At 35.5% G+C, this 27915-nt stretch overlaps 1 protein-coding gene across 6 annotated transcripts in view; it reads right to left on the bottom strand.

Annotated features, from left to right (window-relative positions):
* The window catches only part of LOC115216340 (spectrin beta chain, non-erythrocytic 1), a 242972-nt gene extending 220062 nt beyond the window's left edge, over window positions 1-22910 (bottom strand). For all 6 annotated transcript variants that reach the window (XM_029785570.2, XM_036506463.1, XM_036506462.1 and 3 more), the window contains exon 1: window positions 22769-22910. The gene's annotated coding sequence lies outside the window, so the exon portion shown is untranslated. The remainder of the gene's footprint in view (window positions 1-22768) is intronic.
* Window positions 22911-27915: the final 5005 nt, after the last annotated feature.

Raw genomic sequence — 27915 nt, 5'->3', positions numbered from 1 at the left:
AATTTCATATATCCATCCTTGTCAATAATTATTCCCTTGGTATATTTGGAATATTTCTCCAGTGGCAACCTTACTCTTCTGACCGATTTAAACTTTGTAATCTTCCACTCGATTGCTGTGTTTTTTGTATATGTGACCATATGCCATTTATTTTTTCTCTTTTGCTTCAGCGACAGACCTGGGCTGTTTGCATGAGGCATTCCATGTGATTTGTATTTTGGTGGACCAAAATAAACGTCAATTGCATAGCATCCCACATCATGTTGTACTAATTTTTCTGCTTCCACTCTTACGTTCCTTTGTTGATTCTGTTAGTGTGTCACACCTATTCCTTTCTTCCTCCATCTCAATCTCCATCCTTTTCTGGCTCTAAGATGGGGAGCTCACCCATTCTTTCCTTTTCCTTCTGTTCTCAACAGTAAATGAGCCCCTCCACTCCATCTTTGTCCCTTTCCAGTACCACCACTTGGTACTGTTTTTCCCTTTTCAGCTCCTCCTCTTTGCTTTCTTTCTGGGGGCATCCTGCTTTCAAGTGCCTCTTTTGACCACATAAGAAACGTTGGTGGTCTTCCTTCCACCACTACTCTCAGTTGAACATCCTCTGGGAGAATGATTTCCTCTGTAATATTGTTCAGGTCTTTTAGGCTACTTCTATAGCCATCTCGAGGCCATACCCCCACCAATTAACCTTTTCTGTTTTTGTAATCTTAAGATTTTCACTTCATCCGCCATGTATGACTGTTGCCACTAGCCATGCTTCATTAATCTCATGTGTATAAAATGTGGTAAGCCTCTTTATTTCCTTGAAACACTTCTCTATTGTCTCTATTGGGGCTACCTCTACCTTTATAGAGGATGTAGATAACGTTCTGTATACCACTGTCTTTTTTACCACGTTGTTTGTCAATTCTTGCAGTGGAGTCAGCCTTAAACTGGCTCCCTCCCTTTCTATTAATTTACTACTTTCCTTCCACTTTCTGGGCTCTATCTTAATTTCACGCACTTCCAAGGCGCTGGTCGATATTCCTTTACTTATGGCTAATGCATAACTTCCAATTGGTTCATTTTCTATATCTCCTCTTTTTCCTACTTCACCCATAGTTGGTGAAGAGAATAAATACAATAACAGACAAAAATAGCAGCAATAGTTCAAAATTCAACAAAGTTAACAAATCCTAGGTTTACCCATATGGGGAAACCTTCAACAAGTATCACAAACAAACAGCTTACTCCAGAATCACGTGATTTGAACTCAAAACATAAAAAACACCTGTGACACCTTGGAAAGTCTGGAACCAAAAGACCTTGAGATGAAGAAAAGTTAGGTTTTTATATGGAGTCATAAGCTCAAAGCTGAGTAGAAAACAAGCTGTCACACGTGACCTTATTTAAAGTCTGCGACTGGTTGGGTTGCATATTGGCGTGAATAGAATAAGAGACAAATTGCGCCAATACCAACCAATCAGAGTAATGGACACAACAGGGTCCAAAATGCGGCCAAAGGCTAGCTGTTATCTACTACGTTCATATGCATGTATATATAATAGAGAGGAGAGGAATTTCATTCCAGTGTACGCTACACTTTACAATGGGAAACAAGGAAGAACATTAGAAATTTTGAATGAACAGTAAAATTAACTAATAAAAAAAAAATAAAATTTTATTATCAGCAATAAAAATGTCTACATGAAAATATCAACCAATTTTGGAACTCTAAAGTAAATAAGACAACTTTATCTGTTTTATATGCTAAGTCATCATAGTCTGGGTCAGTTCTTATTCAGAGTATCCACCTTCCAAGTAGGATCAGAGGACCAGATCTCAGTTTAAGTATGGTTTCTTAACACCTACCACCAGCACTAGAGAGATTGACCTGCTCTCAGAAAGTCCAAAGAGTCTTCTTGACCCAAGATCATTTCATCTGGATTCACTGATAACTTTATCAATTTTACTTGGTGCATTTCCTTGTGGCATTAGCATTAGTGAGATCACCTTTTAACTCACAAAACTAAAGCTCCCCCCCCACCACCACTAATCTGAAAGGCAGGATAGAAGAAGATAAGGATAAAAACTGAGCTTAAGGCAAGGTGGTGAGAAAAGTGAATGTATGATGCAAGGAACAGATTTATTACTGTGACAGGATGGTAGTGGAGAAAATAAGATAAGAGATATTACTGGAGGTGTGAGTAATAGATGAGAAACAGTAGTACCGAAGATTAATGGGAGGGAGAGAGAGTAGGAGTAAATCCAGCACTATCCCTTATTATAGGAGTGATGGGGATGGAAAGGTGTATAATAGAGAAAGATGAGAGGGTGACAAGGAAAGGGTGGAGAAGCCAAGAGAGGATCAGTGATAGAGAGGCAGGAGGGTGTCACAGAGGAAAGAGAGGAATGCAGCAAGAACATCCCAGCCATGAAAATAGCCAGAAGTATTTCTCTCATAACTTCTAACAAAATTTTTACCCTTTCTTGTTTACGAACAAACTTAGAAATTGTCACCTTCATTACTTCCTTTAACATTACTGTGACACACTTTCGGATTAAAGCTTTTAATCTCTTAGCATGAAATGATAGGAAAAGTAAAATTTTTCATATATGCATGAGCATGTTAATAGTTTGAAACTAGAAACTAAAATATGACATGCATTCAAAAATTATCTGATTTTATCCGATTTTATTTTTAGAGTACCGATGTGTAGTGTGTGCTCATCAGATTTTCATTTTTACTGAATACATCAAACAGAAATATTGCATCAAGTTTTGCCAAAAGCTTGTTGATACTCAAGCTCAGACTATCCAGAAGATTCAGCAGGCCTTTGGTGATGCCATAGCCAAAACTCAGATAAAAGAGTGGTATAACTGCTTCAAATATAACCATACTTTAGTGGAGGTTGAGGTATGCTCAGGTAGACCATCCACAAGCTGAAATGAGAAACTGATTTGGTGACCATCATGTAACAATCCTCATGAACAATTGTTTATGAAGTGGAAATAAGCACAGGATTAGTGCATTCCATTTTAATGGAGGTTTTGTGCATGTGAAGAGTGTTGGCAAAATTCATCCCAAAGGTTCAAGTAGGGCAGTAGAAGCAACTCTGCATGGAAATCACTCAGGACATGCTGGACTGTGCAAACCATGACCCAGGCTTCATGAAGACTACCATCACTGGTGATGAGACATGGGTTTAGGCTTTTGCTCAATGCATTCAGCCATCTGGTGTGAAAACAAAAATCCAATGAGCACTCACTACATGTCTGTAGTCTAGGCCTAACAGCCAGGAATTGACAGCCAACTGGGGTGGAAATTTTCACACATGAGCAAGAAGGGTGGCATCACCTCACACCCAAAGGATTTTGCTCACATGGGATTAGTTTTCGCAGGAAAAAATAAGTTGGATGCTTTTTGAATGCACCATGTATGAGCAAACAAGTTACAAATAAAACTGAAACCTTGTTGTACAGCAGAAATCCCAAATGTACCCATATGTGAATGTGGTATGGAATGGTGGATAAGATCTTATAAAAAAAATAGTAAATAAAACATTCATAGTTGAGTAACTTTCTCAGTTGTGATCAACATTGAAATTGAAATGAGCCAATCGCAATTGTTATTAAAACTGTCTCACATGTGAGTCCAAGGGAATGCAATAAAGGGAGAAAACACTGCAAAATTTAAAAAACCAACAATACAAGATTATTTAACCCTTTAGCATTTAAACCGGCCAGAAGTATTCTGCCTGTTTTATGTTCAAACTGGCCAGATCTGGTCTCTCACACCAACCCTACAATATCGTTTTAAAAATTAACAGCTACCTCATCAAAATCTCATAGCTACAAGATTAATGAATGATTAGTTCAAAACAATGTGGATGAAAAGGCATTAACTTTGGCAGAATAATGTGAACACTAAAGGGTTAATGAATTAAAAATGCCTAAATCTACAAAGGTATTTTTCCCATGATATGCATAACATCATATGAACATTCACCTCCTCTCAACATCTAAATACAAAAATCAATGGTCAATGGGAAAGTCTATATTTTTTCTAGAAATAGTAGCCAAATTTCCCACAAATCACATCCTTACTGCCTTTAAAAATGAGGACACTGAGTTATGTAGTCTAGAAAAAGATATATGACAGTCCTGTCAGTGAAAGTGGTTTTGCGATGAGTTGGAGAAAAAGTTTGAATCGTGCCATTTAAATGTACTTTGTAATCAGTACTATCTTTGGTTTGCACCAAAGTGAAGTAAGTCCTTTGCTGTCAACTATCTTGTTGAATATCTACCAGAAAGGTTGATTGACAAATTTGTTAAAAGAAAACCCAGAATGATGGAGTATGTTGCACTCGCATCTAATTGCATTTGAACTAGGTGTGCATTCAATTTAGAATTCATATAATATAAATGTTCATTTGTTTCATAATTAAGATTCCAAGTTACTTTTTTGTCACATACATTAAACAATATGGACAAACCATGGAGAATGCAATAGTTTTGCAGAAATGGTCCAATTTACAACAGTTAAAACATCTCTTCCCATGTAACAGAGAGAAGCCATAAGAATGCAATAATCTACAATTGCATTAACGTTTAGTCTGGCTTGACTTAATAATTTGTTGCTTACTAGAGTTTCCCCTGGTAAGAGACCACGCTAGTAGTGAAAAAATACCATTGTATTAGAACTTGTTTGTACTACTATTTCATAAGTAAATGCTTGCTTCAACTGCACCATTACTAGACGGTTAACAACAGACAAGTATTTGAGGCAAGAATCTTTTTGTTTGATCACAGCTGATTTTGTTCATAAAAGTCCATTTTTTAAGTTCTGCTTCTGGATCATCTTTCAATGTAGAGAATTTCAATAGAGAAACATGGACATTGAGCCTCTCAGATGATAAGCCTGTCTTTCAGTTAGTTTTCAACTTTAACATTCAGTTAAACTCTTTACATGCTCAATTGAACAATATTGAATAGTTGTAGGATAAATCTTTCAGTTTGAAAGTTTATTGATGCCACATGATACATTGAATTTTGGCTTAATTTAGATGTATATCATCTATATATAGTTTTTTTTTTTAGCTTAACTGTATCAGCCAAGCATGTTTCATCAACACTGTCAGATGTTAAGTGTTAGCATCATTACAAGACGTTTGATTTGCAAATCTTCAGTGTCAATTTATTATGTCTGCAATAATTAAATAAGTCTATAATAATTAGTGAACAAGTTCATTATAATAAATTTATTTAGCTTAGTAAACTCAGGTAATTAGCAAGAGATCATACTGTAGGTAATTCAATAATAGGGGTAAGTTTAAATCCTTAAATGTCTGTTATAATATGTATCATGGTTCACCAATGTTATCCAAGCAGCATACTAAAACTGTCACCAGGATAGCTTATTCAAGCTCATTTTTTACTGTAGATAATAAGCAATCAGAATACTATAAATATAACATGTCTAAATTTGCACAACTATTCAACCAGCTTTAGTATAAGAACAAATGTGGATGTACAAGAAATAAAGGAAATTATTTAGAGGTAGCAAAACTGGAGAAATTATATACACCTCAACAATTCCTTTCCAAACGATCAATACGTAATCAATATATTTAAAGAGAAACAATTTGTGGAAGTTTTTTTTTTATTGATTGTCATTAACTACATGGATATAGGTTATAAACGTGAAAAATTGTCAATGTCACATATACAAACATCCCAGCTGTTTGGGGGCAAAATAAAGTAATGCAGTCATTACAGAGTCTTCCTACTTCAATCACTTTCAGTATAACATTATTTCTAGAATTTCTAGCAATCATGCTAGTATGTTTTATCTTTGAGGATAGAAAATTATTACAAATTATTAATAATATAGAAAATAATTACAAAACAAGGTGAAAACATGTGACCTGTTAATTGTTAAAGATGTTGGGATAACAAACTGACATGTATATTTAACACTTTGCATTGAGTTTACTCTGTCAAATGTAATACTTATTTATTCACATTGTTTTGAATGAATCATGCATTATCTCATAGTTTCAAGAGTTTGATGATGTGATTCCTCTTCATTTTGAATGATAACAGAAGGAAGGTGTAGGAGGTCAAATCAGGCCTGACTGAACATAAGCCAGGTGGAATATTTAAGCTGGATATGACCAAATTAAATACTCAGTGTGTGTGTGTGTCTATATATATAAAAATAGATATCTATAAATGTACAAATATATATATATATATATATATATAATATAGATATCTATAAATGTACAAATATATATATATATATATATAAATAAATAAATATAGATATCTATAAATGTACAAATATATATATATATATATATATATATAAATAAATATAGATATCTATAAATATACAAATATATATATATAAATATAGATATCTATAAATATAAAAATATATACATACAAATATATATACTGTGATTTATATGGGGGGGGGCAGTGAAAATAAATAGACAAAATCCTTTCACTTTTATAAAAAGATTAAAAAGAAAACCCTACATACTAAAAAAACTATGTTCGTTTACGTGGGAGCTCTAGGAAAATGTTATAGTGCATGACATTCCTTGGGACATAAGTAATGTGTACATAAAGTTTAGTGAAAATCGGTTGAGAATTGTGGAAATGTATGTGTTAGTCATTATACACATACTGCAATTTATATGTACAAAATATCGAGTTATGTATATATATATATATCTATCTATCTATATAACTATATATCTATCTATCTGTATATCTATATGTATCTGAAGTATTTCAGATTGCAAGACAGTGTGTGAGAGAAAACTGTGATGTCATAGGAGAGAAATGTGTCTGCATTTATGATGGTGCCCTCGCGTTTAATGATTCTACAAAGAAAGAGGCTTGGAGATGCCATTATGAAAGACTGCTGAATGTGGAGAATGAATGGGAGGAGGAGAGTCTGCTAAATACAAAGTCTGTTCCGTGTTGGGCCTCATGGAGGCAAAGTGGTTAAGTTTCTTTTGAGTGTTGGGCCTCTCAGGGGCAATGACCAAGACCTTTGGCATTATGTTGTGCTTGACAAGAAGACCCATCAAGCCGAGCAAAATTGCAGTCATGGCAGATACTGGTGTCACACCAGATAAAACCATGCCAAATGAGATTGGAGCCTGGCACAGCCTTCCAGTGTGCCAGCCCAGTCAAACTGTCCAACCCATGCCTTAAATGATATATATATATATATATATATATATATATATATATGGAAAGCAGATGTTAACTTATGATGATATATGTGCATATATTTGTGTGTGTGTAACCTTTCAAAATTCAACTAGTCAATCACATACAAAAAGTCAAGTGTGTATGTATGTTTGCCTGTGTGTGCCTTTGTGCATGTATGTATGAGTGCACTTGCCTATGTGTGCATGTGTGTGCACACGAGTGTGCATGTGAGTTCATAATCATTATTATTACAAGAAGCACCAGACTCCAGGTAATTACCTTATAGTTTATTTCTATCATAGGCTCAGGGCTACTAAAGTGCAAAAAGGGTGCAATCAATTCCATTGATTCCAATACTTCAGGTGTTTATTCTATCAACCCCTGAAGGATGGAAGTTTGACCATAGCAGAATTTGAGCTCGGAATGTAAAGCGATATAACCAAAAACCACATCGCATTTTGTCCAATGCTCTTCAAATAGTACCAATAAAAACTGCATCTTCAAGAATTCAATTCCATATGTCTTTCTATTGCAGGGTATGTTTTGAGGGAGACTTAGCAGCAAAATCTTGTAGGTAGAGCAACTCCACAGAGGCTCCCTTAATGCCTCCTGTCCTAATATATAAATGTTGAGATATCCCTAATAACATTTACTTTTTTTTTTTCATTTCTGCAATAAGATATAAACTTATAGATTGAAAGAGAATCTATGTTTAAATACGCATCTAAAATTCACACTCGAGGAAGATGCCATGTAATGAGTTTCAATGCACAAAATCATGAATCAAATTTCTTAACCATACATCTGTACAGTGAGTAGATCTCAGCCTGAATTTGGATTAGTGTATCCAGGACACAAGACTTGAATATTTTTCCCAAATGATATTCCTATTCATGACTAATGCTACAATTAATTACCTATGTTCCTATTGTTGTAAATCCACACTTATCACTCTTATGACTGGAAATTACAGAAGTGGGTTGTCATGTGACCGCTTGTTGTTTAACATAGTTAATCATCCTGGAAAAGGAAGTGGTTTATTTTTACTGAACTGTTCTGTATTATTAAATGTCATCACCATTACACAGCTGCTTTAGGAAACAGCCAAGTTTGCTATGCAACATGAAAAGTGAAATGCTTTAAACAAAATGCTATGATAACAAAGTTAGCCTATCTATTTCCAAAAGGACTAAATTTCGATTAGGCTTTAGATTGTTCTTTTATTATATATTTATTGTTAGGACTATTAAAGAGATAAATAGTTAAACTATCTCTGGGAACTCTTATGGTGAACAATAAGTATTAGAGTGGTTTTGATTAGCAAGTGATTAATTACAAGAATGCCACTGATGGGTTTTTCCATCCAGATCTGGTTTTTTGGAGCAATGATGGGTTTATGGGTTTTAATTTCCAAATTTACATAAAATCAGGGTTTTAAAGTTAATTTTGGCTGCAAACTTATCTTTTAAAGGAAATTTGGTGTCATACTCTTTGGATGCAATTTGTACCAAAGTTGCACCTATTCTAAGACTTTGTAAACTTTCTATATATCTTGCATAATCATCTCATGCAATGAATTTATCAGGACAAATATTGTATATGACATAATTACCGAACATACGTGTTCATTATTTGTTTAAACTTGTATCATACTGGGCAACTACAAGTTACAATGCATTGGTGACTACTTGTCTGAAACTATGACACCACCAGTTGACAGCTTGACTGTGTTGATGGTATACGCTTCAATTGTTACACGTGATTTAAAATTTGTTTACCAACATTTTGAGTTAGTGAGTTTGTTTAGTAACCCATTGCAAAGTAATGGCAGACGATAGTATGTCCAAAAAGAGGAAGTGGTACATCCAAAATTTCAAGAAGTCGTGGTTGGAAGATGCTGAGCTTAAAGATTGGTTACAGCAAGATGATAAAAATCCTGACACCTGCTACTGTGTTTGTTGTGATGAAAAATGCTAACAAATCAATGCTGTTAGCTCCTAAAAACACTTACAAACACAAGAAAGCTTTTGATTGTGAAAAATCTGCTACCAAATTAGCTTCAGTTATTGTTTAAAAAAAAAACAGATGGTACCTTAAATGAGAAGGGAGCTAAGACAGACTTGCTACTAACAGGTTATATAAATTATAAATTAACATCTATATAAATTACTTAGCTGAAATTTGTAAAAAGGCCTTTCCTGATAATGAAATAGCTAAAAATCTACAAATGAAAACAAAAAAAATTAACATACATTATGCAAGACAGAATTGCAAATTATGAATGAAATAAAATCTTGGAAATTCTCAAGAAACATTATTGATAGATGAGAGTACAGACATCTCAGTGACACAAATCTTAGCAATATTTGTTTAGTTTTTTGATGAACAATCGCTTAATATCAAGGATGCTCTACTGGATGGAATTGTAGTAAGAAAATGATTTGTCTCAGGGTTTGTACGATGCTGTCAAGTCTACACTCACAAAAGATGTGTCTATGGTTAACATACTTGGATTTGCTAGCGATAATTGCTCAACAAGATAGGTAACAAGAGCAGGTTTCAAAAGTTATTGAGAAACAAAATTCTGACTGTATTTACAATAGGCTGTGTTTGCCATTTATTTGCACTTTAGTGAAGGTGTTACCTTTGTATTTCGAGTTCTTTTTAAAGGACTTGACTTCTTACTTTTCTCAAAGTAGCAAATGACTTCAATATGATACAAAGTGTTGTTGGCACAAAAGAAAACCAGATTCCAAAGCTTTCACAAACAAGATAGTTGTCACGTGAAAATGCAATTAAGGTTATAACAGAACAGTGGGATGTCCTTGCACTTTATTTTCAGTCAGAGGCTAAAGTAGAAAAAGTGGACAGAGCAAAAAAGATCTATGAAACAATGATTCTTATCTACTCTAGGCACAACACCCGAAATTTTGGGGGAGGGGCTAGTCAATTAGATCGCCCCCAGTATGCAAATGGTATAATTTATCAACCCCAAAAGGATGAAAGGCAAAGTCGATCTCAGCAGAATTTGAACTCAGAACATAAAGACAGATGAAATACTGCTAAGCATTTTGCCAGGCATGCTAGCATTTCATATTTCTTTATTGCCCACAAGGGCTAAACATAGAGGGGACAAACAAGGACAGACAAAGGGATTAAGTCGATTATATCCACCCCAGTGCGTAACTAGTACTTAATTTATCGACCCCGAAAGGATGAAAGGCAAAGTCGACCTCAGCAGAATTTGAACTCAGAACATAACGGCAGACGAAATACCACTAAGCATTTCACCCAGCATGCTAACGTTTCTGTCAGCTCGCCGCCTTATGAAACAACGATTAACAAAGGGATGAAGCACATGCTGCTCTTCTTACATTATATATTAAAGAAAGTAAATGCTCTTAATGTCGAGTTTCAATCGAAACACTTTCGACTGTATCTGTTGCATACACTCGTATCCAATGAATATAAAAGTATACTTAGTTGCTTTATAAAAAAGGATGTTTTAGCCATATCTAAATTATCAGATATTGATCTTAATAACACAACAAATCACAAAGATATGAGTGATATTTACCTCTGTGGGGACACAACAAAATATCTAGAACAGAACCCCATTGTTAGTGACTCATCTAGATTCAAAACCAATTGCAAAAATTTTTCAGTAGAATTATGCTCGCAAATAAAAATACGCTTTTCTCTCGATGAAGCTGGAGTGTTTGCCCTCTTAGAAACACTTGATCCAAAAGTAATGTGTGATCTCACTAACTCTCCTCAGTTGAGAATTCCCTTGGCATCAAACTTTCCAGCAATTGCACCAGAAAACACACTTGATGAACTAGACGATGAGTGGAAATTATTTCAGCAATATAAAGAAGTTTCCATTTCCTCAAAAAGCATCCTAGAATTCTGGTATTCCATACGCAATCTTAAAGATGGGCTTGACCACTCTAAATTTGAGAGGCTGTCACAATTCATGACCAATTTAACTGTGTTACATCATTCATCAGCATGTGTGGAGCACATATTTTCCCAAGTAGGTTACACAAAGACAAAGTTCACTAACTAATAGGTTGAAAGCCAAAAGATCACCGATCATTTACTCACTAAACAAGCAGTTACAAGAAAGAGAGTGTCATACATTTTTTGAGAGCCAAACACTAAACTGATTAAAGATGTAGTGGATGGGTCTTGTCTTGTAAATATAGAAGTAGACTAAACTTTAAAAAAAATAAAAGAAAATGAGTATCACCATTGAATGAGTGAATGAAGATAATGTGGATATGTACAAAATTGACAATTAGCTGTCATATGATATAAAGTATTAAATTCTGTATTCATTTTGTCATATAATATATTTTATCATTAAATTACCAATTATATACCCATTTTTCTAACATCTGGGTTTATAAAATAGGATCTGGGTTTTTTTGGCAGCAAATAATCTGGGTGTTTTATTATTTGATGAGTGGCAACCTTGATGAATGAGTATCTTTGGCATTTCTATTGCCTTCCATTTGATTGTTCACATTTTGAACAGACTCTAAAATGCTACTACCTATTTAACCAAAACCTAGTATAATAGGGTCAAAACTAACAGCAGGTTTGTAACAAAATTATTGATTTCTAAGTGGAGTGCAAAAGCATCCAATTTGGAAGTGGGGGTACTGTCAACTTAATCAACTCGTTTTGACTGGTACATATATTTTGTGGAACCAGAAAGCTGAAAAGCTAATCTTGGTGGGATTTTAAAACCAAGCATAAAATAATCTTACATATTAAAACTGAAAATGTCTGTGTGTGTGTGTATTGGCATGTCCTTGTTTTGCACCAAAATGACTCGACCGATTTTTCTTAAACTTCACACGCACATTGCTTATGTGTCTGGGGAGGTTTTAAGTATAAATTGATTTCGAAAAAATGTTCAGGTAAACGGCAGGAGGAATAACATATGGGCATGGGTGAACGGTGGGAGTAATGATTTTTAAGCTTCCAAGGGAAATAACCCATTCCCTCCTGGAAATAACCCATTCATTTTCAGTATGCTTATTTCTTAGTATTTGAACTATTTTAGTTATTTTCTCAATTTATCCAATACAGTGCTTAAACAAGTAAATAGTATTCTCCTAAACAATAGATCCACTTATTTCGGTTAGTGACTTATTCGTGCTGCTGAAGGTAATATTCTCTGGGAACGCACAAAAGCATGTTTTCACAGTTAATTACTTTGAATTGTTATTATTTCATATCTGATTAGCCTGTTATTACGTAACATGTTTCACAATTTTAGTATACATACCTTAGTATTTCCTCCTAAAATCTATATACTCTGGGAACATATTAAAGCCCGGGTCTATTTTATTTGAATTCTTACTATAGGGTAATTAATTTCATGTTATTACATAAATGACTTCACAATTTGGGTATTCATAACTTACTGGGAACTCCTAAAAACAAGATGCTTTGTAAGACAGTTCAGTATTCTCAATGACTACACAAAAACTGTTTTGAGGACTACATACTTTGTATTGTTGTTACTAGATTAGCCTGCTTTCCTGGGAATTACCAGGTATGTCAGCTACTATATATATATATATATATGCTTATTATAGCCTCAGACCAACCAAAATTTTGTGAGTGGATTTTGTACTCAGAAACTGAAAGAAGACTGTCATATATATGTGTATATTTATGTATATGTGTGCATGTGTCTTGTGTTTGTACCCCCACCTTTGCTTGACAACTGATGTTGCTGTCTTTACATTCCCGTAACTTAGCGGTTTGGTAAAAGACACTGACAGAATGAATACTATGCTTACAAAGAATAAATCCTATGTTTGATTTCTTCGACCATGGCTGCAATCACATGAAAGGAACAAGTAAAACAATATAATTCTATGCCATTTTAATCCCGAGCAAGGCTGAATATCTCTGCTAGTATAACATTAAATGCAAAACTCTGACATAAGAGAAGTTTCTATTTTCTTTAGGGTACACTGAAAATGGACTATCCTCAAATCAGATATGAAATTCTGACTACACTAGTAGGCACAAGCACCTTAGGCAGGTGTCTTTTATAGATCCAGGTCAACCCAAAGCCTTGTAAGTGGATTTGATAGATGGAAATTTAAAGAAACTCTTTGTATACATATATATGGATGATGGGCTTCCTGTTTCCTACTTTGTCATTGCTCTATAGCCGTGTCAACGAAATAGAAGTGGTGTCTATTTTAGATCATGAAAATATTACCTTGCTTGGAAATAGGTAAAGGTGGACAACAAGAAGGGCAGCCAGCAGTAGAAAATTTACCTCTGTCCAACCCATGCAACCATGAAAAAGTGAGTATTAAAATGATGAAGATGACTAATTCCATATAAATCGTGAAGCACTCAACTTCCACTTCTGTCAACCACTTTATCTCACTTCCCAGGATCTCTAATATTGAGCACATTTACCAATCTTTCCCCCACAGAACTGCATCTCTTGAGAGAAAAAAAATATCAAAAATGCCAACTATTACTCTCAGGAAAGATAGTAATATATCTCTGGGCACTTTCTTCCGCCTCAGACTAATAATAAGTAAATGCATTTGTATGTTTTTGAGCTACACAGGTTTATACACACGAGTACACACTACAGCATATGTACACATACATGCATGCATGCATACATGTGTGCGTGTATGTAATTGATAAGATCAGCCGTGATGGATATATAAGACTATATATTTTGGATAATATACCCACTCTATTGGCAGATATACAAGTGCATCTTTTCCCTGACTTATGATCTCATAGACGACTTATGCACATATATATGTATAGATTATATATCTCTTAAAAACATGCAAGAAAGCTCTCGCAAAACCACTGCAGATACTTTTTCAGAGTTTCGTTGCATGTGGAAAGCTTCCCAAACTGCTAAAAGAGGATATCATATGCCCTGTCCATAAATTAGGAAACAGAGCAGATGCTAAAAATTACAGGCTTATCTCTCATGACTTCACATGTTAGCAACGTCATGGAACACATTGTCAGAAAGGGACTGATCGCGTTCCTGCCAGAGAATAACTTGCTCACCAAACACGCAACATCATCTCCATCCAGGGAGGAGCTATCTCACACAGATACTACAACACTATGATTGGGTACTGAAACAGCAGTTCAACCACTCAGATGTAGATGTGATATATCTTAACTTTGCAAAGGTTGATCATGGTAAGTCACAAACCATGCAACCTTGGTATCACTAGAAAATTGGGAGAGTGGCTCATGACTTTTTAAAGGACAGAAGTCAAGCAGTTGCAGCCAATGGTGTGCTCTCTGGGGGAGACATCAATCCACAGTGGAGTTCCTCAGGGAACTGTACAAGGACCACTACCATTTGTAGTGACTCTCTCAGACATGCCATCAGTTGTACAGCGAGTCACTCTCACCAGTTATGCTGATGGTATAAGGTATCTCAAGCATTCGTGGACCCTGATGACAGTAAAACTGCAATATGATCTGTATGCAATATACAAATGGGCTGATGGAAATAATGTGCTGTTCAATGCTGATGGGTTCCAAGCACTCTGCTGTCAGCCCACAAACAAACTACAGTCAAAATACATAGGACCATGGGTCAATGCAATGCCAGAGTTAGAATCGGTGCATGATCTGGGAATCCACATGAGTAGTGATGCAACATTCCATGTGCATATTGCCAGGATGATAACATTTGTCCAGGTGAGTAGCTGCATGGATCTTTAGATCATTCAGAACCAGAAATAAGGATACTTTGCTACTCCTATGGGGGACATTTGTCCTTAGTCATCTGGATTACTGCTCCCAACTGTGATTTCCACAGAGTGTCAAATTGGTGGCAGCACTTGCAGTAATCCAGCACCACTACATAAAAGAAGACTGACTCAGTGAAACAGATGAGCTATTGGGACAGGCTGCAAGAACTGAAACTCTACTCCCTCAAGAGAAGGTGAGCAAGGTACACAGTGATATACATATGGAAGATACTGGAAGGTCTAACTCCCAACCTTGGAATTAAAAGCTGTACCAACCACCAAACTGGACAGCACTGCATACTACCAAAGACACTGCTTCATTCACAGCTAAGAACCTAGTACTGCAACAGCTTAGGCTTCAGGGGATCACAACAGTTTAACATTCTGCAAAGGAACTTAGGAGATCCGCAAAGTGTAGCTTTGAAAATGTTCAAAAAGTAACTGGACAAATTTCTATCTGAAATCCTAGATGTGCCCACGTTGCAGCAGGAGTCACAAAGAAGAGCAGCTTCATTCAACTCACTTCTTCAAAAACAGTACCGAGAGGAGACCCCAAAATACTAAAAGGTGGTGCTCCAGCATGGCCCCATCCTCTGGCTGAAACCAGTAGAGGAATAAAGGAAATGTATACACACACACACACACGTCAAACAATGAGAATGAATGCTCAACACCACATTGGTGGATAAAATTTCTTTATCTGTTATTAAGGCTACCATTGGTTTCATGTTAGGAAAAAATCTTAATATTCTAATTTTTCAAGCCGATCACATGGACGAATGGAGTTCATCTCCATTTTGGCTGAAAAATGACACACACACACACACACACTTAAACAATGAATAGAAAAAGCTTTACTGATAATTTTTCCACTTTAATAATTAGATGTTTATAGGTTTACAAAAGGTGACTGATAGGAGTTTCTCACTCAAAGTGGTTTTCAAACTGATATTTTAGAGTTAATTCTCAGTTTAAATAAGGAGTTTTTAATTACAAATATGCATACAAACACCCATACATATACACATATAGACATACACTCGCACATACACACAAACAAAAACATAGGACCTTAAACACACACCAAGAAACAAACAGATGTATTCATTCATATGTAAATACACACAAAAAAAAAGTAAGGAAAGGAGAGATAAGAAAATCAAGTATAAAGAAATGGAATTTTTTTGGTAGTCATTTTGGTATGAAATGGTTCTATAAAGCCCTGTTAATGACACACACACACATGCTACTGCTTTATCTTATATGTCATCTTTTTCAGTCACTAGATGCTATTTAAGGGAAACTGTATTTCCAGTAGGTTTACCAAACAGATAGATGTTCCCTTGCCATCTCAGCAGCTATTCATTGTCCACTGAAGTAGATTTCAAACTAATCAAGTGTATTTCAAGACACCTGGTGATCTTTTTTCTTCATTACATATCTACAGTTAAACTCACACACACACACACACACACACACAAAGCCTTTGCAGGGTTTTAACATCTATACTTAGAAATTACCACAACAGTTCACGAGCAATTCATTAAACTTAATGCTCCATTGCTTTCACCTGTTACAAATCAATTCTTCAAAGATAACAAACCCTCTCTGCACTTTTCATACTCCATTTAATGAAACCTCTTGGCACAGGCTGTATATTTTATGCATTTGGTATTGTTGCATGTTTCATGAACATACAAGCTAGACAAAATGGGCAAATAACCTCAAAACTAAAAATAATTCATGTGGTGTGAGTTGACTAGATTTTTTTTTTTTTTTGGAAAAAGGACATATTTCGACTGTATCTGTTGCATTTTTTTTTTTTTTTTTGGAAAAAGGACATATTTCGACTGTGTCTGTTGCATACACTCGTATCCAATGAATATAAAAGTATCCTTAGTTGCTTTATAAAAAAGGATGTCCTTTTTCGTGGCTGTAAGGCGCAGGAGTAGCTGTGTGGTAAGTAGCTTGCTAACCAAGCACATGGTTCCGGGTTCAGTCCCACTGCGTGGCATATTGGGCAAGTGGCTTCTGCTATAGCCCCGGGCCGACCAATGCCTTGTGAGTGGATTTGGTAGACGGAAACTGAAAGAAGCTTGTTGTATATATGTATATATATATATATGTATGTATGTGTGTTTGTGTGTCTGTCTCCCTAGCATTGCTTGACAACCGATGCTGGTGTGTTTACGTCCCCGTCACTTAGCGGTTCGGCAAAAGAGACCGATAGAATAAGTACTGGGCTTACAAAGAATAAGACCCGGGGTCGATTTGCTCGACTAAAGGCGGTACTCCAGCATGGCCGCAGTCAAATGACAAACAAGTAAAAGAGAGAGAGTAACTAGTTAACTCACACTACACTGCCGTTACTGCCATCAAGTATGTCTCGTGTCTCATGCCTCTTTTCACGGCAACCATCTCTTTCTTTGTCTCTTTCTCTCACATACACACATACCCTCCTGCTCTAGAACCCACACCTCACTCTCTTCATGGAAAGATAGTAAAACAATACTTGAAAGAGAGAAAGAGAATGTGTGTGTGTGTGTGTGTGTGAGTAAAAGATGAGTAAAGACAGAAGAAGGGCTAGAAGTTAGAGGAAAGAGATAAAAAAGTAAAATGAGTAAAAGAGTATGTTAGATAGAGGGGGAGAGTAAGAAAGTGAAAGAATGACGTGCACACGTGTGAAGGAATGAAATAGGGAGAAAAAAAGAGACAGTGCGAATGTGGTGTTTTTTGGCCAATGATACTGGGTTACAAAAATTTGGAAAAACAAAATAAACAGTAAAAACACTCGTTGAAAGCGTAACACTGTAAAACTAAAACCCCACAAGCACAAACATACACACGGATGCATTCACATACACAGACATGCACACGCACGCACGCTCACACATGCACCTGTATGCACACACACCCGTATACATATACATGCGACTACATACCCCCCGCATACATACACCCACACGTACACATGCATACACACATATATATATATACACACAAACATGTATACACACACAAACACGTCACACGTAAATACACATGTATATATGCACATACACAAAAACACGCATGCATACACACACGTATATATATATATATATATATATATATATATATATATATATATACACACACACACACAGACATGTACGTATATACACACGTTCCAACATTTAATTTTTTTATTCTAAATAGGTAGTTTAAGCAGAAAGCAACCGTGCTTTTCTCACCTATTTTATTGAGTTCAAGCCACAATCAGTTTTAAATTTTGTAGCTTATCTTCAATATATTTTTCTTGACAACACCCTAAATTCTCAGCAGTTGCCAAGCAATAAACAAAATAAAAATGAAATATTTGTCAGTGTGTGTGTAATTCTTCTTGAAAGGAATTACCCTACAATTGTCAATGCTGAACAAAACAATATCACCTGCTTTCTGTCCACACCAAAAGCAAACCAATGCTTCCTTCCCTCCTAGTTCACAGGCAGGGTCGTGACTGCAGCACATAGCATGGAGGCCACAAAATCATTCAGGCATGACAGATTTGTTGTTTGGTATTTCTTCTCTTTTCCAGTAATCATTTAATAAGATGACAAATACTCAGGTGAAGAAGTCTCATATTCTTTTCATGTTTTACTTGTTTCAGTTATTTGACAGCGACCCAGCTGGAGCACCACCTCAAGGACTTATTGTTAGTAAGCCTAATACTTCTTCTATCAGTTCTTTTGCCAAACAACTAAAAATTACAGGGACATAAACACACCAGCATCGGTTGTCAAGCAATGGTGGGGGAAAAGACAGACACACACACATTTACTAAATCCACTCACAAGGCTTTGTATGGCCAGAGAAGACACTTGCCCAAGGTGCCACACAATGAGACTGAACCTGGAACCATGTGGTTGGGAAGCAAGTTTCTTACCACTCAGCCATGCCTGTGCAGTTAAATATTTTTAAATACTTCTTGCTATAAGTTTGGAAAAAAGAAAAAAAAACAACTTAGGTGTTCATGCCTTTCCAGAAAGACTGGTTTAAAATGAAAGTGAAACAGCTAATTTGCAGAGTTGACAGGACAGCTTACATCAGTTTGGTGCTGTCAACCAAAAGTGACTTTTTTTTTTTTTTTTGAGCCAGCAAAACAAGAATCAGATTGAAATACATTTGATGTGGTGTATATGTGTATATACTACACAATAGGTAGCACTACAAAGGCAAATCAGCATGGCAGAACCAGCCCAGGTCTAGATTATGGCCAACTGGAAATCATATTCATGAGGGGTCAAGTAAGTGTCCCAAACTGACTTTGACCTAGTGTCTCAGACTTAGCTCAGGAGGATGTTACCCAGTCAGTATTTCCACACATACACTCCATAGATATACCAATTGTTCTATGAGATCCCAAGTCATTTTTAATTCTATTGATGATTACTCGTATATGGGAAATAATTGAACTATATCAAATGTATTTCTATCAGATTCTACAGTTTATAGTCAATAGAGCTGACTTAAATAGAGGAATGCTGCAATTAGTTGCTTTACAAATTCCATAAGAGTTGTTTTCATCTCTAAATAGTTGCCAGGTTTCAACCAATTGTCTTGACAAGCTGTATCTGACAAAGACAGGTATTTGACTGGCTTAAGAAAAACACAATTTTGGTATATAGCACCAAATTAATGTAAATTGTCCTTCAGCCAACTCTGCAAACTAGTTGACTGTTTCACTCACTGTCTTGGTGGAAAGGCATGAACATCAAATAAGCACTTTTTTTCTTTTGTGTGTGTGTGGTAAAATTTGTCATTAATTTCGAAACCGAATATGTTTATATAAAAAAAAGGTAATAAATAACAATTTCTCTTTTTATTATTATTTCCACAGAGCTTTGAATGTTTTCATAATAGTGACATTCCAAAACTTAGCACAAAAGTGGTTTAATGATCTGTCCTGTATTAAAGTCATTTATTAAATCTTTCTGGACATGCAAGCTAATTTAAACCGAGATAAAGCAGTACTAGTTATTCAGCTAAGCAGAGTAGCTGCTAGTTATAGCGATCTTACAATTTGTGGGTGAGTGTTGCCTGGCTTATAATTAGAAAGTAAACAAAAAACAGATCAATCAGCAATCCATTTTAAGAACTGGCGTTTCGCATGGAATATTTGATTAGTTTACTAGAAGAGAGACTGCTAGATACACAAATAAACAATACATTATTAGAGACAGTACTTCAATTTTTACCCCTACTACTTAATAATGTTACGTGTACGTCTGAGAAACACCTGAGAAGGGGTTCTTCAATTGGAAAGGTAGAAGCGCGGAACAATACGAGATATTACTGGGTCGGTTTACTTTTGCATATTAACGTGTGGTCATAAACATACCTGTGCGTGTATGTGTAAATATACCAATGTATGCGTACGCATACATACAGAGGTGTCCATAAAACAATATTTAAATAGAATTAAAAAGTATTGTACAAAGCGGGCTCACATCTAAAAAAAAACCCTCAATAACAAAATACTGTATACTCATGAAAGTGAAATTGTTATTAATACAACGTGATAAAACCTCGTAATTACAAGTGCAAATATATCTTCAACAAGCATCAATTAGTGGAACAATCAAGTAGAGTTTATTATCATCGGTAGAATGGTGGAGGTTTGAAGTGATTTACAGTACACATACGTGTTCAGAGATAAGATTCTAAAGTAACTACTTTAGAAAAGATACAAGTAAACAAAAAAAGCAAAATCATTTCTACAATTAAAGTTGAAAAAAGAAAAGCAAACATTTTATAAATTACTTTTTAAAAAAAACTGATTAAATGAGAAGGCCAACAATTTGTAGAGGACAGGCGTGAAATAGCTGAACCCAGTTGAGTGGTAAATATTTTAACGACATACGCTGAATAAAATGTAAAGTCAACCCCAACAGTACTTCTTGAACTCTTCTTGTAGAGTGATAATTAGCTAATCTATCCACTTTGTCTACTATCCTAGCAAAATAATAATGACGATTTCTTACATCGACACAAGGTCTCGTAATTATAAGAAGGGATCAATCGGTTACATTGACCCCAGTACTTAACTGGTACTTTATTTCATCACCCTCGGGAAGTTGAAAAGGTAAAGATGTCAACGAACAATCATAATAACATTATAGAGTCAACACAACTGTTTGACCTGCTAGAAATTGCTGTCAAATCTCCTTCACGATCCAAGAAGTATGAAAGATAAAATAACCAGTCCTTCATAATGAAATACTGAGCAAATTATTAATATATCCTTGTGTAATCAAAACCATTGGGGATGCTTCTACGTGGGCGCTCAACCTGCAAGAAAAAGCAACGAAATCTCTCTCAAATCAAACCCTGCTACCTTGAAAAAGTGGAGATATATTGAATAAACTGTTCATGTCTGAAAAGTTCTGGCAAAAAATGTTAAACTTTTCTTCTGCATAGCAAAATACTTCATTCTTCTTGAACCTTGTGAATTTACTATTCCTGACACACTATTTTCTTCTGATTCTATTGTTTTTCTTTTACATTCTATCATGATGTCCTGTTACTATGCCCTACTTCATCCTCCCCCAAAATCGACATGTTGGTCACAATTGGAATGTCTTTGATTATAGATGAACTTCATAAATGACAACAACCTGATGATAACACAGTAATGAATTTTATGCAGGAATTAGCTCAGATTTATGATGCAAGTTTGGGATATCCAGCTGTTTCTCTCTCTCTCTCTCTCTCCCTCCTAAATACATTAACAATTGAAGCGATGAATATTGATTCAGTGATTCCCCCTTCTCTACGGGGCCAGGTAAATTCTTAGAAGTTGAAAAGACAGAGGCAATATTTACTTTCGAAGTTCCTTCTATAGTATTTAATATATGGAATATATTGTAAGAATTTACCAAATAAAGTATATAGCTTACTGTGTACTGGCATTTGTTCTCCTTTCACTTTGTTGTCCTTCATTGCAGGTACATGAAACGGAAGACCGCCAATTAGTTATCCAAAAAGTAACGAAATTAAGAGGACTTTGTTAACAAAACAGCCGTGGATCGCTAGAAATAAAAGAATATCTAGTTCGGTGCCTCGCTGCTCAAGTTTCACCAAGTCGCTGGTCCCTGTCACACAGCCTACACTAAAAGGACAACCTTTCTAAAATAAAACACCTTATCTATAGCGTAATCGTTACACATTGTAAAAATTTGCATCGATGTTACTAACATTTGTGATAAAGTTTAAGTTTGTGCGAGGTTAATATTAAAATTAAACGACAGTATAGTTTACAGAAATGGGTTAGTCATCAATATATATTTTTAAAGTCAACTTTGAGGATCGATAAAATAAGTACCAGTTGCGTACTAAGGTCGATGTAATAGTCTATCCCTTCCCTCTAAATTTCAGATCTAGAGCCTTTATTAGAAAGGATTATTATTAAACATAAATCACTATATTATTACAATACAAATAACTATACGACTGGGAAATGATTGTTGGCGAAAATTCAACAAGGTGAGTGATTATGTTGATGAAAAGACGAAGGCGAATTGAATGGAGTTCTTCAAAACAATTTCAAAGTAGGAAACCCGCGCCGTTTAATTCTGGTTTTAAGTTTAATTTTTGTTTTTCTAGATTTTCGTCCCAACTCGGACGAAGGAGTTACAGCGTAATGGAGATAGAAATACATTAATCCCATATAAACAAGAGAAAGGTAAATAACAGTAATTATAATATTAATTAATGAAAAAATAAATGAAACTCACGGCAGCCTATGTGGTACATCACCTAGATTGTGTGACAATGTGGAAATGGCGGTGAATGATTCTATATATATGTGTGTGTTTCTGTATGCATGTAAGTGTTTATATAGATGAATGTGTGTGTTTGACTGTGTCTATATATTTATATGTGTGAGTATGAGTGACACAGCAGTTGTCTGGCTGCTGCTGTTGCTGCTGCTACCACCACCACTGTCTCCTTTCAAGTCGGACCATTGAGTGATTGTTAGGTGCTAAATCTGTCTACCTACCTGAGTGAATGCGTGTGTATTGGTGACTAGCTCCAGTTATGTAGCAGGGGCGATGTATGCGTCTATCAACTTATTTGTATGTGTCTGTGAGTGTGTTCACTCGCACCTGTAAAAAATCATTTTGTACGTGTGTATGTACACACACGCACATAAATATTTATATGAATAAATGTTTGAATTTATATTATTACAAATTTAGTTATATATATATATATATCAATGTAGCAGCATATCTATACCTAAGCCTAAGTACTCACGCACACACGCACACTCACACACACTCACACATACGTACATACATACATACATACATACATACATACATACATACATACATACATACATACATACATACATACATACATACATACATACATACATGCATGCATTCATGCATACATGCATGCATGTACGCGTGTATACGTTTATGAAAAGCAGACCCTCTTTTTTCCCTTCCATAAAAATTTTAAACATAGTTCACTGAAACTGTAAATAAACCGATGAAATATTTCCTCAAATGTGACAATTGTATTCAGTGCCATGATTAGATAGTCCAGTTTCTAAGTCTTGTGACAACTGGTCCAAATAGCAAAGAGGATTATGGTTTCAAATCTACTTCAATTGTACCTCTTTTTACTGGGGTTGATATATTATATATATGCTGATGTTATTTAACCTGAAGGTCATCCTGAACAAACAGATCTTTTGATTAAATGCATTCCAACTGTGACATTACCATCGTTTCCTTTTTTTTTTTTTTCTACCACAGGCTCTATTTTTGAAGTTCATATTAGTTTGTTAAGATCTTAAGTAATCACAGAAGTATTGAACACTAGTCTATAATAGTGTATGTTTAATTAGATAAGTATAGGGAGAGTGAATTTTAGCATTTCAAACCAAAAATGGAATAAACGAGCTCTGACTTAATTAGAAGGGAAAATATTTAGTCATGCAATAGCTGTAGATAGCAAATTGGACAAAAATAATTTTTGGACAAATCAAGAGGTCTTTCTGCAAGTTATTGCTTATATTCCAAAAGTAATTAAACTCACATTGGATAGATTTTGTCAAGAGATTGAACCAAAGGATTTTAAATGGATTGTCATGAAACTATTCAATCTCTGCTGCATATGTTAAGTCATGTATTTAATAGTGCTAAACTAATGATGAATATTTGAAATGCCTCATTTTTTCTTTCTTTGTAAATATTGTTGTAATATATGATCCTCAGTTCTTATATCTTTCAAGTCAATATTATTCCATCCCTCTCCCACAAAAATGAAATGGGTAATCAGTTTACAAAAATTTAGAGAGCTATTTTTTTTATTTATAATTCTCTTTAAAAGCTTTTACAAATTGGATTAAAGCCACTGAATTGATGTCAACTCTTGTTGACTTTGAGCATCTGTAGAGTTTCCTGATGAAGAATACACTAAAGAGATATACCTGATTGCATGCTCCTGGCCCAAATAAGAGCTTCAATTTTGTCCTTCAAACTTATGAGCGCCTTGTTAATCATTCAGTTCTCCTGTTTGCAAAGGATAATCAACATCTAACCATAGAAACACAACATTGTTGCTGTTAATACAAGGTGTCAAAACTATGTAACTAGATTCTGGATATATCATCATCCCTATGGCAGTGTTGCTTAACTGGACTACATTCTAACTAATGAGAAATGGATTAATACTATCAAAAGCTCATGTGCATATTTTTGAATGTGTTAAATTGGACAACAGAATTCATACAAGGGTCAGCAGAAAAGTTCATATGCTGTGACCAAATGATTCTTTTTTTCAACATAGACCCCCTTGCAGTCTACATATTTCTTCCATTGGTGTTGCAGTGTTTGGATTCCATTAGTGAAGAAGCTTTCATCCTGTTAGTAAAAAAAAAACCATCATCAACAGATATGACATCATCATCACTGATACTGGTTCCCAACCAAGTGTTTTTTGGGGGTTTTTTTCATGTTGGGAAACAGATGATAGTCAGATGGGGTTAAATCAGGAGAATATGGATGGTGATCAACCAGTTCAAAGCCCTGGTCATGCACAGCAGCCATTGAAACCAAAGGACTTGTTTGCTTGAGCATTTTCCTAATGAAACAAGATTCCACTCATCAGTTCTCCTGAATATTTGGTCTTTATAGCGTTTTGTATCTGCCTCAGCAAGTTGGCATAGTACTCCTCACTGATGGTGTAGCTCTTTTGAAGATAGTCAATAAACACAATGCCTTTTGCATTCTAAATAACTGAAGTTGTCACCTTCCCTACAGATGAAATGATCTTGGCCTTCTTTGGAGCAAATAAGGAGGGGTGTTTCCACAACATGGGTTGTCTCTTTGTCTCTGGCTGAAATTGATGAGCCCAACATTCATCCTAGGTTAGGAAACTAGCTGAACCTGCCTCAAACAATATCAGATTTTGCTGTGATATGATCAGTCTGATGCACTTTTGATCATGTGCCAGAAGACATGGCATCAACTGAGCTGAAGCTTTTGTCATGTTTAGTTCATTGTGCAGAATATTCTCAACTCTCTCAATTGATATGCTAGTAGCATTGGTTATTTGATTTATAGTCAGTTGCCTGTCGTCCATCACCATATGGTGAATATGATCAATGTTTTCCTCAGTGGTGGCAGTTTCAGGATGTCCAGATACCAGAAGTCTCCTTTCTTTCCTTATACTGGCTTGCAAAATTTTTTTCACACGAGAGTTCCGGACCCCAGTAATCTCTCCCCATGACAGGAAAGCTCTTCCCTTTGACTGGATATCTCTTCTCATATACCAGAAGTCTCCTTTCTTTCCTTATACTGCCTTGCAATATTATTGCCCACAAGAGTTCTGGACCCCAGTAATCTCTCCCCTTGACATGAAAGCTCTTCCCTTTGACATATTGTTTCTTTTCATATACCTTATACTCTCAAAATTTTTATCCCACTAGAGTTCCGGACTCCAGTAATCTCTCCCCTTGACAGGAAAGCTCTTCCCTTTCACCGGAAATCTCTTTTCATATACCAGAAGTCTCCTTTCTTTCCTTGTACTGGCTCGTAAAATTTTTCCCACGAGAGTTCCGGTCCCCAGTAATCTCTCCCTTTGACAGGAAAGCTCATTTTCAACATTCTCCATGCAGCACTTAAATTGAGTTGCCTACGTTTGCACAGTTGATGAAATTTTAACATCATCCCATTATATAGTAACCCTTTTTGTGCAGATACTTGATAATACCCCAATGTCAAATTTTGTCCATTTTAAAGAGAAGTCATTACTTGTTTCTTTTGAAGACTGAAAAGAAACAATACAGTTATTACGAAGAAGGGCTGAAATTAATGCATGCAAGATTTCCCAATTGTAGCATTACTCCTTCATAGTCAACCTTTGAACTTTTTAACAGTGAACTACATAAAAAGTTTTCCTTCAACCACAAAGTAGCAGATAGCCTCTTGATCTGGACTGACCCGTTTTTTTAAAGAAGAGGTTCAAAAATGCATCAAGAAGTTAAGAAACAACACACTAGATAACATCCAGCTTTCATCTGGAAGAGGTCACTTTCTCACAAACATCTGTTGGACTTCTGTAATGAGACCTATAAAGGAAACAAACCAGCAGCCTATTCAACTCCCAATTACTCCATTTTCAAGGAAAGGCAATTTTTATCTGCCTCTGAACTACAGAGGAATTATACTTTGAGTTCTAACTTTAAAGATCTACAACTTGATTGCCCTTCATATGAATCTTCTCATACGACTGAACCAAAACAGCTTTGTAAAAAAGCAATGGTGCTGGTGCCATATAAAAAGTACTGGTGATGGTGCCACTTAAAAAGCATTAAGGACCCTCTGTGGAGTGGTTGGTATTAGGAAGGGGATACAGCCATTGAAACTAAGTGAAAAGTGAGTATGGAACCTGGTGCAGCCCCTGGTCTTGCCAGTTCCTGTCAAGCAAGCCATCCAACCCATGTCCACAGGGAAAATAGATGTTAAATGTTGGTGATAATGATGATGATGAGGTGATTTCTTTTGTGTTGTAAACCATTAACCATTTCTGTGGTGGTCCCCTTCTTTTGATGCCTGAGGCACATGCTTAATGGTTAATTCAGTGTTGGATGAAAGGCAAAGTCAACCTTAACACAATTTGAACTCAGAACATAAAGATAGATGAAATACCACTAAGCATTTTATCTGGTGTGCTAACAATTTTGCTAGCTCGCTGCTCAAGAAGAAGAAGAAGAAGAAGAAGAAGAAGAAGAAGAAGAAGAAGAAGAAGAAGAAGAAGAGAAGAAGAAGAAGAAGAAGAAGAAGAAAAGAGAAGAAGAGAAGAAGAAGAAGAAGAAGAAGAAGAAGAAGAAGAAGAAGAAGAAGAAGAAGAAGAAGAAGAAGAAGAAGAAGAAGAAGAAGAAGAAGAAGAAGAAGAAGAAGAAGAAGAAGAAGAAGAAGAAAAGTAGTAGTAGTAGTAGTAGTAGTAGTAATTCTAGTACATTATTTACATTTGACGGATATTTGTCCTCAACTTGTTTGTTGTTAACACAACGTTTCAGCTGATATATCCTCCAGCCTTCATCTGAAACGTGTTAACAACAAACAAGATAAGGACAAATATTTGTCAAATGTAAATAATGTACATAATTCCTCATCTCTCAAATTTAGAAGTGAAATAATTGTAGTTCATGACAATGACGATGATATAAATAAAAATGTGAAAGAACAGTCCGTGTGTTAAATTATAAGTGGTACTAAGAAAATTTAGATAAGGAACAATGGATCTCAATACCCAAGTCATGGACAAATATTATTTGAAATCCTCTATTATAGATTCTCAGATAATCCAAGATGGTCAAATAAATAAGTGTCATATCTCTAGCGCTGGGTTTCTGCGGAAA

The sequence above is a fragment of the Octopus sinensis genome, linkage group LG10 (genome assembly GCF_006345805.1).
Source record: "Octopus sinensis linkage group LG10, ASM634580v1, whole genome shotgun sequence".
Taxonomy (NCBI): Eukaryota; Metazoa; Mollusca; class Cephalopoda; order Octopoda; family Octopodidae; genus Octopus; species Octopus sinensis.
Note: the sequence above shows the minus strand (reverse complement) of the source record. Positions and strands in the feature narration are given on the sequence as shown.